This window comes from Pezoporus flaviventris, unplaced genomic scaffold (assembly GCF_033815535.1).
Source record: "Pezoporus flaviventris isolate CSIRO_AGI_PZ_B2104156 unplaced genomic scaffold, CSIRO_AGI_Pfla_v1 ptg000035l, whole genome shotgun sequence".
Taxonomy (NCBI): Eukaryota; Metazoa; Chordata; class Aves; order Psittaciformes; family Psittacidae; genus Pezoporus; species Pezoporus flaviventris.
In genome coordinates this window covers 811,219-831,281 of record NW_026892583.1, presented here as the reverse complement: position 1 = coordinate 831,281, position 20,063 = coordinate 811,219, and the positions used below count along the sequence as shown (strand labels likewise).

General features: G+C 43.1%; 1 protein-coding gene across 3 annotated transcripts in view; it reads right to left on the bottom strand.

Annotated features, from left to right (window-relative positions):
- Positions 1-19,537, bottom strand: part of SHANK2 (SH3 and multiple ankyrin repeat domains 2) — a 361,673-nt gene extending 342,136 nt beyond the window's left edge. For all 3 annotated transcript variants that reach the window (XM_061462082.1, XM_061462086.1, XM_061462083.1), the window contains exons 1-2: positions 19,400-19,537; positions 10,626-10,748 (exon numbers count right to left, since the gene is read on the bottom strand). The gene's annotated coding sequence lies outside the window, so the exon portion shown is untranslated. The remainder of the gene's footprint in view (positions 1-10,625; positions 10,749-19,399) is intronic.
- Between the last annotated feature and the right edge of the window lie 526 nt (positions 19,538-20,063).

Sequence of the window (20,063 nt, the reverse complement as noted above, 5' to 3'; positions counted from 1 at the left end):
GTGACAACAGGAGGGAGACCGCTCTGCCCCAGTTATAAATCACAAAGCACTCAGAGCAGCTGCAGCCTCTGTTTCTTTATCATACTCTTAAAGAGAGGCATTTTAGTGAAAGATGGGAATTTATTAACTTTCCTGGCTAATCTATGATAAGTGAAGACAGATGAAAGATGGAATAATGACAGGGAGGGAAACCAGAGCTCTGGCTGACCAGCACAAAGACAGCCAACCTACTCAGAAGTCAGTTACTCAACTGTCAGATCCTGTCTACAGTTCGAGTGCCTTGAACACACAGGTCAGTCCATTCCCATTCAGTTCAGTTTACTGGAAACACATTTAAGTTGGTGTAACAGGACAGGATTGCTAATATTTCGGGGGGCTCAATTAAAATTCAGTTAAGAAAATCATTTGGCATTACCAGAAGAAATAAACTAGTTTATGTCATGCTAGCAGTTTGCAAAGGAAACAGAAAAGCAAGAGAAAATGCAGCAATATACTTCAAATAATTTGATCAGCCTGTCATGGAAGATTAAACTGTTCTTGCTAAAAATACTATGAGTCACATCAATAGTAAAACATTTGTGCTAATTTAAGTTTTAGCAAGTAAATTACCATGTAGCAAGCTACAAAGGTTAAGAGCTGCTGTCATATGATCTCAAGAAATTCACCAGGCCTAATTAATCTGGTTGTGTACAGTCTCTTGGAGAAAATCACAAGCAAAACAAGAAAGAGTGAAAACCACACACAACTGAAGTTGCTGTTGTGCTTTAACCCCAGCCAGCAACTAAGCACCACGCAGCAGCCGCTGTTCAGCTTATCGCACATCACCAGGGATACATTCTTCTCATTCCATTAATGTGGTACAGGGAAGGATGCCCTTCAAATGAGCAGCATGTGCCCTTCCTTGTAGCAGATTTCAAGCAGACTCCTGGAGGGAGTTTGCCTCCCCAGATGCAATTGCTCCGTTCAACAGGACATAGCTTCCTAATCAAGCCTACTTGTTAAACGTGGTGAGGTGAAAAGGAATCAGGTGAGGAACTAAAACATGAGGCTCATAACATGCTATGAACACATGTCCTGAGTTCAGCTGTAACAATTCCTAGTAGCTGGTGCAGTGCTGTGATTTGGCTTTAGTTTGAGAACAACACTGATAACACACCAATGTTTTAGCTGTTGCTAAGTAATGCCTACCCCAATCAAAGACTTTTCAGTCTCACACTCTGCCAGTAAGAAGAGGCAGAAAAAGCCAGGAGGAAGCAAGAGACGGGACACCTGACCCAAACTAGTCAAAGGGGTGTTCCATACCACAGCACACCATGCCCAGTACAGAAACTGAGAGGAGTCACCCAGAAGGCCCGGATCACCACTCAGGTCGGGCTGGGTATCAGTCAGCAGGTGGTGAGCAATTGTACTGGGCATCACTTGTGTTTACTGTTATTTCTATTTCCCTTCCCTTTTTAGGTTTATATTCTCTCCCCTTATCATTATTATTGGTGGTAGCAGTAGTAGTTTTGTATTATATTTCAATTACTGGACTGTCCTTATCTCAACCAGTGGGATTTACATTCTTTCAGTTCTCCTCCCCATCCCGCTGAGAGCAGGGGGAGAAATGGAGTGAGTGAGCGGCTGCATGGTTCTGAGTTACCAGCTAAGCTTAAACCATGACAACACAATTTACAATGAATGAGACTTAACAGACTAAGTACGTACAGCAAGTAACAAAACATTCCCAAGAGGTTCTTGAGCTGCCTAAATGGGATTATCTCCATATACATAGGAGCATATTCAACAAGATTACACTCATTTATATTACAACACATGTCCATGTGCTTTAACACAGCAGATATGTAGAGCAGAAGCAGATCTCAGGCATCTGTACAGACAATACACTGTCTTTTAAACTAATAGTTATATTCTAGGATAGGATTCTTCTAAGTGAATAGTTTTACTCTAGGATAGGATTCTCTCTTCTTTCCCTTATGAATAGATAGCAAACAAACAAGGTTCCATGAAACTGGAAGCACAACAAATGGAAGAACAGAAAAATCTTTCCACAACTTACAAATTCAAAAGCCTTTGCACATTTTGGGTAGCCACATGTACACAATGCATTAAGATCACAAACTCAGTTCAAAACAACCAGATATCAGTTTTCAGTCTCATTAGCAACCCACCATCCCAGGGGAAGTCACTGTTCCCAGGTAAACACATCTTCTCTGATAAAGAGACTGGAGAAAGGAGAACAAAATTGACAGATGCACACAAATCTCAGTGGAGATCTCCAGTTAGACTAATAAAACCCATGCCAATCAACCACATTATGCAATGCTTATTTACTTTTGCTGAAAATACACGGAAATTTTCGTGACAAAGGAATTACAACAGGAACAGAAAACCCTCCGAAGGCAGCCTCTGACATTTTATGTAAAGGACACCCAAGTCCAGCTGCCTCCAGTCGAGCACCTGTGTGAGAGCTGCAGCGTGCTGATTCCTCTCATAAAACACATCCTCCCTGTGAGAGTATTACCTGTGTTTCCATGCCTCTACTGATACCACAACATGGGCTTTGGATTGGTTTATCAGTGGGTTTACTCTCTGTAGTAAGGCTGTTGGTTGCACTGGCACCAAGTTCTGACAGGCACTATGTACCCATCCACCTCGCCGCAGCACAGCTGCGTTTCCTTCAGGTGGATCATGCGATCCCCATCCCAGTGGATATCTCAGTGACCTCTGTTTGGCTCTGTGCTAGTTATGCGCCTAGACAGACACCCTGTGTATGTCCAGATGATGACCTAGCCCATTTATTAACAAAGTATTGCATTTAAGGCCTGTTGACCTGGGTTCTGTGGAGAAGCAATAAACACTGTCCCTGCTCTGAATCACCACAGAGGTATTGAGCACATTAGTGAAACTTCATTTATGAAAACCAACAAAGCATCTGAGCCACAGACCTAAAACCCTTGTTCATATAACACAGTTCACAAACCACAGTTACACCAGGCATCAATTTGTTTGGATCTTCCGGTATGGATCTGCTGCACAAAACATCAGCTATTATTTCCACAGAGGATTTATTCAGCACTGTGTCCCTACTGATAATATGAATGTAATTTAGAGTCTCAATTTTTACAAACATGGATCTTTCTAGAATACAGAAAGTATAAATGCAATTAAAGAAAGCATAGTCATTTTTCTCTAACTTTCAAATAGTTCCAACCCCTGGGCAATGGGCAGAGACACCTCATACCAGACTATGTCACCCAAGGTTCTGTCCAACCTGGCCTTGAATGATGCCAGGGATGAAGCATTTACCACTTCTCTAAACAATCTGTTCCAGGGCCTTACCACCCTCACAGTAATAAACTTCTTCCTTATATCTAACATGAACCTCCCCTGTTTCAGATTGAATCCATCACCCCTTGTCCTATCACTACAGTCCTTGATGAAGAGTCCCTCTCCAGCATCCTTGTAGGCTCCTTCAGACACTGAAAGCTGCTCTGAGGTCTCCACACAGCTTCTCTTCTCCAGGCTGAACAGCCCCAACTTTCTCAGCCTGTCTTCATACGAGAGGTGCTTCAGACCCTGATCAGCCTCTTGGCCTCCTCTGGACTTGCTCAAACAGCTCTATGTCCTTCTCATGTTGATACCACAAAAAGATACCACATCATTGCCTCAGTGAGACTATGGGCCACAGCTTCAGCTGGGAGAGATAAAATGAGCATCACGGGAAACCCATGAATTTAACCTATCCAGTGTTATCTAGACAAAACCTATTTTGGTACCATAGTAACAATCCCACCTGCCATGGTGCACTTGGGCCACAGCTTGCACTGCAAGCCTCTGTCTCTATCCAGCACAACCTCACCTTCCTCAACAGCTGTGTGATGTGAGCAGGTGCTGTTTACCCAGCATCTCAGCTCAAACGAGTCATACACTCATTGCCAATAACAATACACCTTTGTTATTGGCATTATGAACATATAACATTACCACTGGCAGATAAATCAGAAGAAATTAATACAGCCCTGAAAAGGAGTACAGAGAACATTGTCTGAACACAAATTCCACAGGACACTTGCATGGAAATTCTAACTACTTGAGGGTTAGGCAGGAAATAGAAGAGAGAATAAACGCTATTGAGGGGAAAACAGGACAATGTTTATAGGAACATTTTTCAGGTAAGCCTTCAGAGGACAAATCACATGAGTATCTCATGTGCCTCATTAGCACCACTAAATGCAAACACAATAGTAAGCAACCAGAATTGAGTATCATCACTAAGTGTGAACAGAATCAGGTGTTAATGGCCTATTAGCATCATAATTAGCAAATGGGATATTTATGCTCATTCAATCTCCAAACAATATTTTGAATAGCTTAAACAATGACATTAGCAGTAAGAGCACCTCCTGAAGTGGAACGTTTCCAATTCCAAGGTTGCTGAGCTTCCCCAGGATGCACTAAGTTTAGTCTTGGAGCTCCCAGATGCTTTGAAAACTTTCAGAGAGAAGGGTTCTCTTCTTCCCAACTGCCTTCCAACAACCATCATGCTGGCAATGCTTTGTTGCCAGCACTGACCAGGTTTCCTTACCACATTGAGCAGAGAACTGCAAGGCTGAGGTTGATATGCTCCCCAGTACAACAGCATTCACATGTAGCTGTCTGGGTTTGACCCCGTCCTACTCAAAGAGCATTAGCAGAAACCTTTCTGCTCTGTTCCAAGAAGTCTCTTACCCTTATTAGAAGCTTTGCTGTGGTGATCACAGGCTACAAAATCCATACAGTATGATATTCACTGGTTTAAAACAGAAGTTACCTTTTTTCACAATCTACAAATTTCAACTGGAAATTTCATTTTTTAGCTCTCATGCTGCACAACTCAGTGAACAACAGTTCCACATACACTTAATCTACCACCTTCACGCTTCTGAAAAGCTCAGTTCCTTCACACTCAGCTTTCTCTCTAAACTGAACTCACTTCTGGATTTTCCCTTTGCATCTCATCCAACTCCATGAGACCCAGAGATACACAGCATTAAAAAATTATGTCCCACTAAGCATTGACATAGCAGAAAAAATGCTGCCCTCAGTCCTTTTCTCAGGGCCTTCTTGTTTTTGCCAAACACAAAGCTGAGCTCTAAAAATTAACACCAGCATTCTTTAAAATTAGGACTTGTGATCTTAAACCAGCAGGTACTTCTTGGCACAGAGTCCATCCCTCCATGCCACAGCTGACATGCAGGCACTGGAGACTCTTGAGAAAACAAATCACAGCTTGAGTTCACCAAGTAGCTACTCTGCATGCAGGCTACATGACTGAGCTCTCAATAAACCCGTTGTAACACAAACACTTAGAGGCCAAATTGTGATACTATATTTGCTCTATTCTTAGTCTTTCCCTCAGCATCAGATACTCAACCAATATAGATTTTAAAATTAAACAACAACCAAAAAAACTTTTACTGATATTGACTGCACTATATAAATTGCTTTAAACAATGTCATTGGCATCCCTGAGAGGCCTTTTGCTGTTGAAGGACCACACAGCTATACTTTAATGATGTAATGTGATGATTCAGATGAGGCTTTGAAGGGTTTTGTCCATACTTCTCACAAACCTCAATTATATTATTTTCCTTATCATCTCAAACCTATATAACCTAACCCCCTATTACAACACTGATCTTCTCTATTCAACCTTAAAATAAAGGACACAGTTACTACATACTTGAGTTGTTGCTTATTAAAGGACAACCAGTGTTCATGACAATCCCTATAACCAGGTCTAATGCAAACATCCTAAACTAAGCTACACACCAGCCCTTCTCCTTGCACAGCTAGAGTGAGAATAAGCCTAGAAAGTTCAAAGGATAACATTTGATGCTCAGCTTTGTTGCTTTTTTCTTTTCTAACTCTAGGACTGTTCTGCAAGGGAACCAGACATACTACTCTTTCCACCCCTCCTCAGCCTTGAGTGATAGCTGCCCTGTCTTTCTCTGGCCTGAAGGGTTTTACAGCCTCTGCTTTTAACTGCCTGTTAGATTTCTGTTGAGAAAGGCAGAGAAAGATACCAAAGACTGTGGTAGGTTACACTTTGCTTATCCCATGGCCACCAATGACATCTGCAACAGCAATCTCCACAGTAACTCTGGAATAGGATCCAGTAAATAAGAAATGAAACACATTTCATTTTAACCACGAGTGGTTAAAGATTTCTCTTCTTGGCAAGGGATGAAGTGGATGTGAATGCTCTGGGTAAGACAAACTAAAAATCTAACTTACCTATTTCTTTTGCCATAATAAAATGGATAAAATCCTAATGAATCCACTTAACTTGCAGCTTCTTTTCAGTACAACAGCAGAACTAACATAACATTTAGTTGGGTAGAACTGGAAGTCAGTATAAACTCTTCTGCATACTCCTCTGATCATGACTTTAAATGTACTACACAAAAACCTTGTACCTTACCAATGCCTGATTTTGGGATCATTGTCATTCCAGTGGCTTGGGATGCAGGAAATAAAAGGTTCCACACACACATAACTGTCAACTACTTACCCACAATTGTATTTTCACTGGGTTTGAAACACATTTCAACAAACTGAAAACAACTGCTCTTAGGCCACTGCACTCTCTTCACAAAAACCTTTTACAAAGGACAGACCACACTAATGATGATATTAAGGCGACCTCACCCACCAGCCCTCAAGGCAACGCATTCCATCATAACCTAAGAAATCATGACAACCTTTGCAAAGGAGGAGAAGCACATGAAAAGATGATTTCAAGCATTACAGCAAGTTTTATGCACTTCCAGAGGACAATACCAATAGTCTCCCCAGTGACCTGGGAGCAACTCCAGCCAGGGAATGTTGACATCCTGCTGGCATTCCTCTGACTGAATAAATGATGGGTGCACCTAGAATATTCCTTAACTAGTTCAGTGACCCTTCTGAAAGTATTAGAATTCAATGAGCCTGCCAGGAATTTGCTACATATTGTCCTCTTTAAGAAAGCCTGAATTCAAGGCATGTCCCCATTACAGGCCAGCTCATTAATTCAATTATCCACATCCAGAAACTAGAGCAGGAACTCACACACCCCCTGGATGGGGCCAGATGTTCTTTTAGCAAAATGCTTTTCACTAATGAACAAGTGGGTTTGGTCTTCCTCACAGACAGGTGAATTAATGAAGAAATTTTAGAGAAATTATTAACTGATTATCATCATCAGAAAACAGCGTGCAACATTCAGTGAATACATTTCTTCAGGAAAAATAAGTTCTATTACACTTTCTCAGCTTCATAAACTATTTACACCAGCAAGCTTTCAGCTGACTGCTTCAGGCAGCTCAAATATCACACAAATTAGGGCCATCAAGAAGGTGTTTAGTGCATTCTCTGCCCCTAAGCAAGATTAAATAGACCCAGGTATATGCCACCAGGTAACTCTTGCTCTTACAAGTGTTCAGTGACAGACTCTACAAGCTCCCTAAGAAATTTGAGACCAAAATAAGTATTAACCAAGAAACCCTTGCATACATGGGCAGTGTGCAACGTGTGGCATCCACTGTACCAGCCTCCCAGGCTTCCACGTGGCAGAAGTATCAAGTATACAACATGGCCATGAAGCAAGAACGTACAAAACATGGGATTTCCTGCAGCAAATGTTTATGGTTACCCAATAAACTCCCTTCAATGTTACATGTGTGTTTTGCTAAATGCCTGATAGTGTTCAAGTAGTTAATACAAATTTACTTTTGAGTAATGTCTTGAAAGAGCATGAGCATGGTTTGAACTGACAAAATTATACCCACATTTTATTATAGCACAACTGCATATACCAATTACTTGCTCCAGTTCTATTACTAGGGAGTTGTTTCAGCTTGTTGTTTTGTTTTTTATGTTCTATTTTTACATTAAATTTAAGCCAGACAGCTTTCAAGGCAAAAAATAATGTTCTTGAAGGTACATAGCAAGACAAAATGCCACCTTTTTAACACCCTTAGGTGCTACCAGAGCACAAACATTTTTTGTACATATTTGCAACTATCAACACGAGCACAGAGACTGAGCACACTGAAGTGTAAGATGTTCAGGAAATCAGGAACTAGTGCATCAGCCAGAACTGCCCAAGGGGATCTAAGCTCTCCCACTGATATGATTCCACAGCCTCAGTGGAAAACAAGTCTAAAGCAGGAATTCAAGTAATTTTTGTTCATTTTCATATTGGGTTTTGTTTTCCGGTTGGTTTGCATCTGAATCTGATTCTGCAATGCAGAATTTCTGTACTGCTTAAGGAAAGACGTAATATTTACATGGAAAGCTGAAGTCCTTATCTTTTAACCAACTGGCATATAAATAAAGGTCTAGAAAACAAGTCTTCTTGTTCATTCTGCTGGTCACCAGTTAAACAGATGCTTTTCAAAGACGACATTTAAAAGTCTGTATGCATGATGCTGCTTTACAAACTTTTCAAAATATAATTTATAGTCATTTACTGAGAGATTACAACAGAATAAACTGTTTACAAAAAATAAACCCAAATTCCCAAACTGAAAAGCTACAGCTACCATCTAGTTCAAGCAGAAGAGAGAAGAGAGAAAGATTATTTTGCAATATGAGAGTTCACAGAGCTGGAGAGAAGCTGAAATATCAAGCAGTAATTTCATAAACAATTCAACTGTAGCCAAATGCTAAGAGGGGAAAAAACAGAACAACAATTGCAACAACACTGTGGAACAAGGCTTGGGTTAACAAATACACTGAAAACACAGTATAAATTACCATTAGATTATACCTCACAGGACCACTGTACACTTCTAGATGACCAGTAAGGAAATGTCAATATTTGAGGACCTCAGTATGACAGGTTAAAAATGATAGAATCTTAGCTATCAATAAATATGAATACAGTGAATATACTACTACATATGTCATTTCACACTACATAATATTCCATCACACTGAATGAAACCAGTAAACATGAACAAACATTTTCTGCTAAAAGCATATTATCAAGAGCCAGGAATGTTGCTGAACTGCTACACTCAGTGTAACTGACAATGTATTTTTGTCCCATCTGGTTTGGCAGGTAAGGGAGCTTTACAAAAAGGGAAGGAAAAAGTAGTACAATGAGTTTAATTTCATAGAGTATTATACTTTCTTTGTCAGGCTGAATTATCATGTAAGGAAAGTTCCACAGTAACCCTCAGGCTTAGTCCGGTTTTATTCACAGCAGAGAAAGATGGACCAAGTAGGTGGATTACCACAGGAGAGAGAATTTCCAGCAAAACATTTAAGTTTTCAGTTAAAAAGGCCCCTCCTTCTCTTTTCTGCCTTTCAAACATACAAAAGGTCTATATTTTAGGATCTCATTAAAAATGAAGCTCATGTCCTCACTAGAAAGGAAGGCAGAAATGCCACTGGACACAAGAACACTGTTGTATATAAACAGTTGGGATTAGAAATATAATCCACCAAAAACCAAAGGAACAGTGACACACTATGTTCCAGCTCCACAGGATACGAGCCAGTGCACTGCCACCACACAGCTCTGCAGAAGGTATCGTTCTCCTTGAGAAAAACTGACAGATACGGTGTTACTGGGATATATCAGGAAGGGGAACAGAGGAAAGAGAAGCATAAAAAAGCAAAATACTACCTTAGACTATTTTTTTGAATATGGATCTTTTAGGGACTTTGACATATTTTCTTCCATGTGGCCTTTAAAGGCCGCTTCAGAGGTTCTGCTCTTTGCATTAACACTTGTGTTTTTGAAGTCTGCTCTGAGGTGGCACTGATTTCAGCTGAGCTGCTGACACCAGCTGAGAATCTCAATGTACATAAACACTTTTGTTCCTTAAATGTTTTCCACGTTTTTTGAAGTCTAAAAATTTCACATCCCTCTATTCTGCACCTTCAGTTTAGAGCTGACTGACAAGCTAAGTGGCATTCACAGTGATACAAAAGCCTTGCTTTTCAAACCTGACTGTAAAAGTAAAAACAGAGTAAAACCAGAATTTGTCAAAAGCTAAATTCTTCTATGATGACATTTTCAAATATTTGTTTAGGGGTAATCCTTGCTATCAGGTAAACACTATGCCAATGAGTAGGTGACACACACTTTTCTGGTTCACACAGCAGAGGCATTTAAAAAAAAGAAAGAAAAAGGCATGTTTTCCTTCTGTAATGCTGTTTCATCACATTGAAATGGTAGGTTCAGTTCAGTGTTGCAGGTGGTGCTTGTGGTATTTGCAAAGCATAGATAACACCTCAGCTACAGGCTGGTAAGCTGGCAGACATCAGAGAGCAAACTGTGAAGATGATATTTGTGACTATCAGCACTAGTGAGAGTTGTGGGAAATCTTGAAACTAAGGTCAGAGTGCAGGAAAGAGAGGTACAGCTGCCTGTCCCCAGCTCTCATCCTTCACACAGTTGTAACTACAGAGAGGACAGCAATGGGGGTGCTCAGACTTACTGCCAAGGGAAAGAAAACAGAGGATTACAGCACCCACAGGCGTGAGGCAACTTCTGTGGTCTGAAAAGCCAGTAAGGATATTTAGTGCTGACCTTGCGATCACTCTTCCCTCACAAGGGGTGCTTCTCCCCCACTGGATGACCGTACCTCGTGTCCAAGAGTGGAGTCGTTCCTGTGGCTCACAAAGGGGAGCCTGCAGACTGCTCCTCCGACCTGCTGGGCTTGTGCTTTCCACTGAGGAATGGACAGATCCAAGTGGGTGTCACAGGGCTGAAAGTGAGAAACAGGAAAAGCATTACATTTCTGCAGGCTGTTGACTTCCCAAAAGCAGGTTTCAAACCCGTTTTAGAGAGAAGATGGTGGTGAGCAGAGCAGCCAGCCTTCCAACCTGGAAGCCCTGTGGATCCTCACCTCAAGCAAGAGGGTCACCAGGCTTTTATGGGATAGAGAAGCCAGGTCTGCCATACCTGCCAAGCAGCCACCCTGTGAGCTCATGCAGGAAAGAGAAACTCATTCTTGCAGAGATGGCTGAGCCACACAGAACAAGGATCCTGCAGAAGAACCCTTCTCTATTCACCACTAAAGCCACTTAAACCACTGAAGTCAGGTGAAACCCTTAACTACATGGATTTGAGAGCAATAAAGCCCTGTAAGTCATTCACTGCTGGCCACAATTTTCCCTTGGCTCCTGGCCCTGCTTCATTATGACAGAACAGTCAAAAAAAACAAAAAGGTGTCTCTCCAAACCCTCACCTAGATCCCTCCTCTCAGGATCCCACAGCTGACACATCTGGCTGATTCTCAGGAATTACACGCTTATAAACTGCAACTGGCTGCAGCAGACAAGTAGACAAGCATTGTCTATCATAAAGCATTGCCATTTAATTCTAAACTTTTCAACCTTTTCAGGTCTAACCTGAACAGCATTATCAGTTTGTGACGGGAAACAGGCAATGACTGAGCTAAATGAAGGTCTCTGGATACACATCAACTTCTGTTGCTCCCACAGAAATCCCAGCTTCTGGGAGTTACTAAAAAGCATTCTTAGTGAAAAATACAAAGTTAACAAAAATTAAGTGTCCACCAGACGCATTTGTTTTTATTACTCCTAGGAAGAAGCAATGGGTAACAAAGGATATGTGACTATAACTAGTAGGAAAAGTTGCTTAGGTTTTCCAGGCTATAATATCCTCCAGAAAATCCTTAGCATTTTCTGAAGAAGACACAAATAGTACAGTCCACTGCATTGCTGGTAGGATCACTCTGCAGTCTTATTAAAGCAATGCATAATAACAAACCTAATAACAACATACTGCACCAAAGTCATGTCCTATGAGAACACTGACTAATTGGATAGATATCATTTAAGAGGAAGTTTTGAATGCTCCATCCCTGGTGGTGTTCAAGGCTGGGTTGGACAGAGCCCTGGATGACACAGTTTAGTGTGAGGTGTCCTGCCCACGGCAGGGGGTTGGAACTTGATGAGCTTAAGGTCCTTGCCAACCCTAACTATTCTAAGAGCGCCATAACGTTTCATACAGCTACAGTCATTTATAGTGTACTTAGAAGTCTACTTTCAGAAGTAATGACTAGAGATATGTATACACACTAGGGTAAATTATGGGCCAGATTACCAAGCTTGCTACAACTATGACATGCTGCAAGGGGAACCTAATGGGAAAGCAGCTGCCCTAAGAGAGCTGGTGGAAGATTTCCACAGCTCAGTTACCTGCCAGATTAAAATTTACTCGCACTGCAAACATGGAAGCTCTTAAGGACATGTCCTGGGAGTAACCCAAAGGCTGGTAAGTGGCACAAGCTTTATTACACTCCACTTTTTCAGGTCGCGTCCTCTGAAAGTCAGTCTCTGGAGATGAGGGGAGCAGCAGCAGCAGCATCCAATCCCTCCTGTCTGCAGCTTGGCAGTGGGGCACAACTCAGGAATCCCTTGGGTTTCATAACTTCACAAACAGCACTCTATAGTGGAGGAAGTCAGCACACTCTTTTTGGATAACTGAAGAAAACCTCCACATGTTACAGTGCTCAATAAAATATTTGGAAATAGAGCTGAAATGGGAAAATGTTAATATACAATTTTAACCAAAACGTGAGTTTTAACTGAAATGCAACATGGTTTCCAGGGACACACCCTATTCACAGTATCATAGACTGGTTTGGGCTGGAAGGGACCTTACAGCTCATTTAGTTCCAACCCCTGTCATGGGCAGGGACACCTTCCACTAGATCAGGTTGCTCACTCACCATAAAAGCTGTTTTTGACACACATCTATAAGGAACATCAACGTGATTCACTACATGCCTACTGCACATCAGTTTTTGCACTCAGTCCTCCTTTTAAAATAGGTTGATGGGATCTGAGCACAGGCTCTTCTCATTACAAAAGCATCTTTTTGTACCCAGAAAAATCTTACTGCAAATTCTTTAATTATATGCCTAATTTAATTGCAGCCTACATTTTGGATGAAAATTAGATTGGAGCCGGTGTACAACACACTATCAGAGACACCTTAAGCTACCAAGACTGGTCCAGATTTCTTACTACAAAGTCTCTGAGAAGCGACACTGAAAATGGTTCCCAAGAAGGGACAAGTAACTCTAAGTCGTTCACAACCAAGACACCACCAGACTCCCATCTACAAAATTGACTAACTGCAACTTTTACAGTTAAATGAAGAAACTGAGCACCAGGTTCAATCAGAAACGCAAAAAGCCAAAGGGTGGGTAAGAAGTAAAGCTACATTTGGGAAAGATCTTTAAATTTCTTTTAGAGACATCAGTTTTCACCAGTGAAAGAGATTCTTTTACCAGCAGGATTAAATAAGTGGCATTTTAAGGACTTTTTCTAATACTTCTCTTGTTGCCTTTTCCACTGGTTACTTTTACCTACTTGTCCCACCTGAACGTCAGCAAATACATTCTCCCTGGTTACGAGTAACATAACATAACACCTTAACTGTGATAGGGATCACATCTAATGGTTTCTCGCCACTTCTCCTCTCCTTTAATACCTATTGTCTTTTTCCCTTTTTCTCACCTCCACTTCTTCCCCCTCAGTAATTACAAGATGTACCAGATGGTACAACCCGGGAGTGACCATCAGCTATTAAAAGTGACCCAGAAACAGCTCTCTCCCTATCTGAAGCTTAGTAATGTCGAAGGAGGATATCCAGAAGTCACAAACTACTCGAGATACACAGCCTCTTCTCACATCCCCAGGTAAAAGTCATAGTGGTGGAATGGCTGGATGATTTTATATATTTACATTGCAGCGTTAGCACAAATTAGAGTATCTTGATAATCAGATTAAGGACTCTTGGACATACTCTCTGGTGTACTCTGACAATTAAATGGTTTCATAGCTTCACAGTCTCTGCGTTGAACATAAAAATACTGTTTAACTAACTGGTTTTCTGAGGTTTACTTTCAAAACTGAGACAGAGTAAATATCCTGTTTGTAGTTGAAAGGCTGTTAGTCCCCGAACTGTATTTCCATAACAACTGAAATCTCATTACAATTCTCAGATTTTGTCAGGTATTCTCTCTGCTGATATTTTGACAGTAAAGTTTAATTAAACAAAAAGCACGTGTGCCTATGAATCTGATATTGCAAGGACGAATTGGTATACATGGCTAAGTATAACGCTGGTACTAAAACCTGGATCAGAGACATTTATAATCCAAATGTAGGAATGAAATAATTTAAATCAATTAGATATGACAAACCCTCCTACATGAAAGTGCAGTAACAACTTCAGGAGAATGATGCCAGTTTCGTCATTGCCACTCCATTTTAGAAAGGAAGCAAGCTCAGCAGTGTAGGAGGGAGCTGTGCCCTGCCATTTGGCTTCAGGGATGGACAACAGCCACTGCCCGGTTTTACTTAACTGTAAAGGCATTATCTCTGGTGCCTCTAAGAAAGTGTTAGCACAACACTTACTGCATCCCCTCATTAAGCACCTTGCTGCTCACCCATGCATAGCTATTGAGATACTCACAGCCCTCTCATGCAGCTGGGTGCAAGGCACATTTCCCTATACACTACCACACACCAGATCAACACATGCCCAGGAGTGGACATGGGTGCGCTGCTCTTCTCTGCTTTTTTCCATCAGAAAGACACAGCAGCCTGGCTGGTTTCCAAAGAAAGGGTTTGTTTGGAGTCTTTTAACCAAGAGCTCATATACTGCTTCCTTCTAACACAGAAACAATGTTAAGCATGAAATATAGCTACCATATCTCAGGGATCAGACAGAACCATATGCTAAACGTGTCACAGCAAAGAAAATCAAAATACTTTTTCAAATCTAATTTGAATTTAAATCTGATTCACAGTTTGCCTTATGTTTAATCTCACCATTTAGAAGTAGGTCTTTATTTGTATCAACACAAGTGTTGCACACCATTTTCCCCTCCTTCCTCAAAGAATGGAGATGTTAAAGCTGCTGTATTAAATCATCAGTAACAGTGGCACTTACAATTTGCTCCTAAGGGGTCTACACTGTACACTTCTTACCAACAGGATAATGCACTCCAGCAGCACACAGTATTTGCAGTACTGTTCACAATCCTATTTTCAAAGACTTTCAGATAGGGATGGCCCTTACACGCTGTGGTGTCCGAGCCAAAGTTACCCTGTGCTGGCTTACAGACTGGCTGACTTGAAGGCAACATATTAAAACAAGATTCCAGTTCTGGCCAAGGGCTGATCTCAGACCCCAGGCTTTTAACATGAATTAAATCTCATCTCCTTATTCTTAAAGATAACTGTGTCAAACACATATACTCAGCATCTCCGAGATGTCAGTGGCAATCATCTCCACAACCGAGTAAAAACCCAAGCATTTTTATTTTCAGTATCACTGACATCAAGCAAAAACACTTGTGTAAACTGCTGGAAAAGCGCCTCTGTCATATCCTTGTCTACTGATTGCTCCACACAGAGCCTCACAGCCTGATCTTTCAGTTCAGACACAAAGCTCTGTGCTAGGGAAACTGAATTCCAGGGTCAGCTACATTGCTATCCTAGCTCCAACCACACTATTTTCTCCTGGTTTCCCTCTATTCCTCTAAATCTGCAAGTTTCTATCCACAGGTGTAGGACTTTTCCCTGAAATTTCTGGAATGTGTTAATGCTGTGCTCACAACGAGATCACTGCTGGCAAGTTGAGTGTAAGTAAATACCATGCTAACTCTGTTCATTTTTAAAGAAGCAATGAAGCTTTTTATTGAAGTATGAAGACTGAAGGGAGACACTGGCTAGAAAAATCACCATCAGCCTATTTTTAAGTTATTTTTCCCTGGCTGAACTGAAAAATGCAGAAAGTAAACAGCATATACTGTTTACACTATACACCTATTCTCAGGATTCTTGGCTTGTGAATTCCAGGTGCTGCTTCTCAAGCAGGCAGGAAAATTAGATTCAAAAAAACATTGATTTTAGCATGACAGTGTTTTGCTGAAGTTAATAACATGCAGAGCATTATGCACGTATTTACATTCCTGATTAGGACAAGATTGAGAAGTTAGAAAATAGAGCAATGATCCTCCTGTAGGTTTCAGCGAAGGTGTTTCAGATATGCAGGAGATAGTTATAACACAGAAGAAATACACAAAGGTCAAAAAAAAAAAAGAAGTATTAAAAGGCTGAAGATAAATAACTTGTCTCCACTATCCTTACAGAGAGTTCACATTATCTAGGGTGCATACCTTTTTAATTAATAGAAAACTAGTTTGATGGGAAGATGTACGTCACCCTGGGGCTCTGAGGGGCTTCTCTAGAAACTCACAGTTCTGTTCCACAGCAAACGCTTACCAAACTCCCCAACGTAACAATCTGACCTCAGAAGCAGTGAAACTGGAGTCTGCCAACGAAACTTAAGACAGAAATATGATCAAGCCAATGCAGTCTCTTGCATAATTCACTTTCCCTTCTTCAGAGTGCTCTCAGCTGATCTGGAGGAGGAACACACCTCACAGCCCTCCACCTTCCTCACATCCCAGATACCCTAAAGACACCCTACCTGAGCAAGGCACACCCTAAAGGGGGGAAGCCACAGGACCACTAGCTCCAGGAACACAGCACAAAGTGTGATTTCCAAGACTCAAATTACTCAGCAAGTGCTGTGGCTGCCAGCTATGAGCAGCACACAGTGAAAAAGAGCCAGGGCTATTGCTGAGTGGAGGAAGCAACTCATGGGATACAGCATCTGAGAAATTTCTAAGCTACAGGAAAACAGAAAGCTCAAATAACCTCAGCTGAGAGACAGGGGAGCACAAGTGTAGGGAAAAAGATAAAAGCTGGGATGGAAGCAGGGGATAATCAACCTGAAGAAATTAAATTTTATTTTTATCTGGACTTAGCAGGGGAAATCCTGAGTACTGCGGGATAAAACAAGGGCTACCAAAAGACCTAGTCAGAATCAAAACAAAGATATCTCAGGTGGCCCTGACTCTCAAGTGTATCTTCATGGGCTCTTAATTCTAGTTTACTGTAACACACCTGCTAAAGGTGCCCAGCAATAAGGCTGCATCTGGCCAGGCTTCAAGCCCAGTTAACTAAATTCTTGGTTTAATTCTTCTAAACCATCAGACCAACTGTGGCTAGAAAAGAAATACTAAAACTGCACTGTGGTTTGGAGGTACCGCATAAAATAATTGCAAATGCCTCAGTAAAGTTTTTATATCTCATATACGTAAGGTCAAACAGGTCATCAAATTTGGGACTGGGAAAAGTGTTGCCCCTATTCAGCAATGACCTTTTGAGGGCGTTTTGCCTCCTACAAGACCATGAGTGCTTCTCCTAACCTGGTCATCCCCTGAGCAGTGATGACATCTGTTTCCCTACACTCTGCTTGTGATTTGTGCTCTCAATTGATTTCTGACAGATTAACATATTTGGCCTAACTGGAGTGCTTGGATGTTTAATATAGAAGAGATGAGCAAAGTTAATGTCCTATGACATCCAGGAGGACAGCTGGGACTTCAGTGCCATGGAGCTATGAAATGCATACAGGTACCTGTTTAAAACTCAGCACATTTCAGAGATGCTGAGGACCTGCAAACTTCCACTCACAACCATACCCAAGCCTGAAAAATCTTACTGTGGTATCCAGCAACAGATCCATAAATTTAGCAGCAGGTACTCCAGTTCACTAATTGTAACTGCAACTGTTAAGCAGAACAGGAGCCTGTAAAGAGTGGATCCACACTTAACCCACTTTCTTGCTGTCTCCTATTACATGTAAGCCAGTGGATGTGGAAGTGCTCCCAGTTTCCCACTGCAGACAGGAGGTGTGGTGCTCATCAGCACCTTACTGAGCCTGAGAGTTGTTTACAGATTCTCATTCTTCACAATCATGGGCAATTAGGCAATCACAAGTCTAATGCAGACAGGTCCACAGGAAATCTAATCCATTCACCAGCTCACCACAGGTTTGGATATAATATTCAGTACCAGTAAAATAACATCAGATACCATAACAAACAAACACCTGAAGACAGAGCTACAGAGCTCGAGAAGGAAGCGGGAAAGAATAAAAGCATTATCAATTACAATCTCTACCCTGAAGTACTTCTTCAAATAAAACACTAAAAGAGAAGTGCAAAAAACAGACCTAACACTAATTATATATTTATTCACAAGAGAGATGAGGCACTGTAAAACCTACATTAAAGTCCTACACTGCTGAACTGCGTTTCAACCTAGTTACCAAGGCTTTATTTCAGTGTGTTATTGTGTTTTCAATATAAGCAAAGAAGAGCCATGTTATTTCACAGTTAAGTCACAACCTTGATCCGCAAATAGCTTTAAACAAAGATAGCTTTTGTTTTTGACGACCTCTTCTTTTCCTCAGACAGAGGCTCCCTTCAACAAGGCAGGTTAGTCTGAGAGAAGCTCCACAGAGCCAAGACCACAGGAAAGGACAAAAAATATAAATAAGGAAAGGATGTAAAAACTTTCAGGAGGATAAATCCACTGGTGCTTTCAATTACTTGCAAGGAGGTTTTGTGACCCCCCTTCTTAAAGACCGAGGCCTCCTTACACAGGTGTTTCACTAAGCACACCAACACCGATTGTATTTCCCACCCCTTGTACCGCTCCATGGGCCCTCAGGAAGCTCAGTGCCATCCCCAGACCCCTTTCCCCTGTTCTACCTCATCCTGCCGCCCGCAGTCATGCAAACAGCACGAGGAGAGAAAGACTCAGCAGTCCCGACTGCTCTGCTTACTTCTGCCTTCCCGCCCTCTTCCTCCCGTGCAAGTCACCGCGCACTAGTTCCCCCACCGCCCGCCACCTCAGGGCCGGGTTCCCGCCTGCACCGGCCCGTCCACCCCTCACCGCCCCCCTTCCCCTCCGCCATGTCCCCACAGCCACACACACCCGCCCCCCTCAGACCCAACCGGGCCGCCTCCCCGCTCCCATCCCAACAAGGGGGGAAGGCGCCTTCCATGCCCCTGCCCGCAACCCACCCCCGCTGAGGTAACGAAACTCCGCGGCTGAAGTCAGCCTCACAGGGTTCCAGCAGGTTCCCTTGCCAAATCCCACACCCACCCTGACCTCCCGTTTCACCTGCAAGGGGTAGGGCAGCCACCGACCCTCCAGACGGGGCAGAACCGGTCCCCCCATACCCTCCACTTGGCTGCCACAGCACCCACCTCAGCACCCCCACCCCGGGCCGTGCCTACCTGCCGCGGGAAGGGCGGGAAGCTGTGAGGGGGCGGCGGGGACACCGCTCCCCTCACACCCGGCTGCCGCCTCCACCCGGGCTCTGCGGGGCCCCGATACCCGGGCCGTAGGAGGGGGGAAGAGCCGGGCCGGGGAGCCGCCCCCCTCTCTCAGACAGGCAGCGCCCTCCTCGCTGGTCGGGCCCCCTCCCGTCGGTGCCCGCCGCCGCGCTTACCGGCTGGTCGCGGCGCCAGGCGGGTCGAGCCGCGGCTGAGGGAAGAGGCGGCCCCGGCGCTGCCCGCTCCGGTTGCCGCTAGAGCCCCGCGGAAGGAACGGGGCGAGGGGCGCGCCGCCGGGATACTCGCATTTTCGGCGGGGCCCGGAGCGGTGTCCGGCAGCTCAGCCACCTCGAGGAGTGAGAAACTTCGACCGACACATCGATTTCCTGAGAGGAACAGAAGGTGTCAGGCTCGACCCATGAGGAGATCCAAGCGCGGGGTGGGCGCAGGGAGCGCAAATCTCAAGCTGAGGGAGGAGAATCCTGCATGGAGCCTGGACACAGCTGCGGTGCGGAGCCCTCAGGTGATGCGAGGCACTTGCTGGTGGTTCTGCTGCTGTTTCTCCACATCTCCCCATCCATCAAACACCTGCGGCCACACGGAGCAGCTACGGCTCGGCAGGTAATCCCAAACGCACCACAGACCGTCATGGCACGGACAGCTCGCTTTGGGAAACGCTCATTTCTAGGTGGGATCGCTGCCAAGCCACCACAAGGATCAGGAGACCTAGGAACCATAGTGAGTCTTGATGGACGCAGCAAAGTTAGGACTAATACTCAGCAAAATGTCATCCTCAAAAGGCTGCATCTTCGACGCTTTCTATCCCCAAACCACACCAGT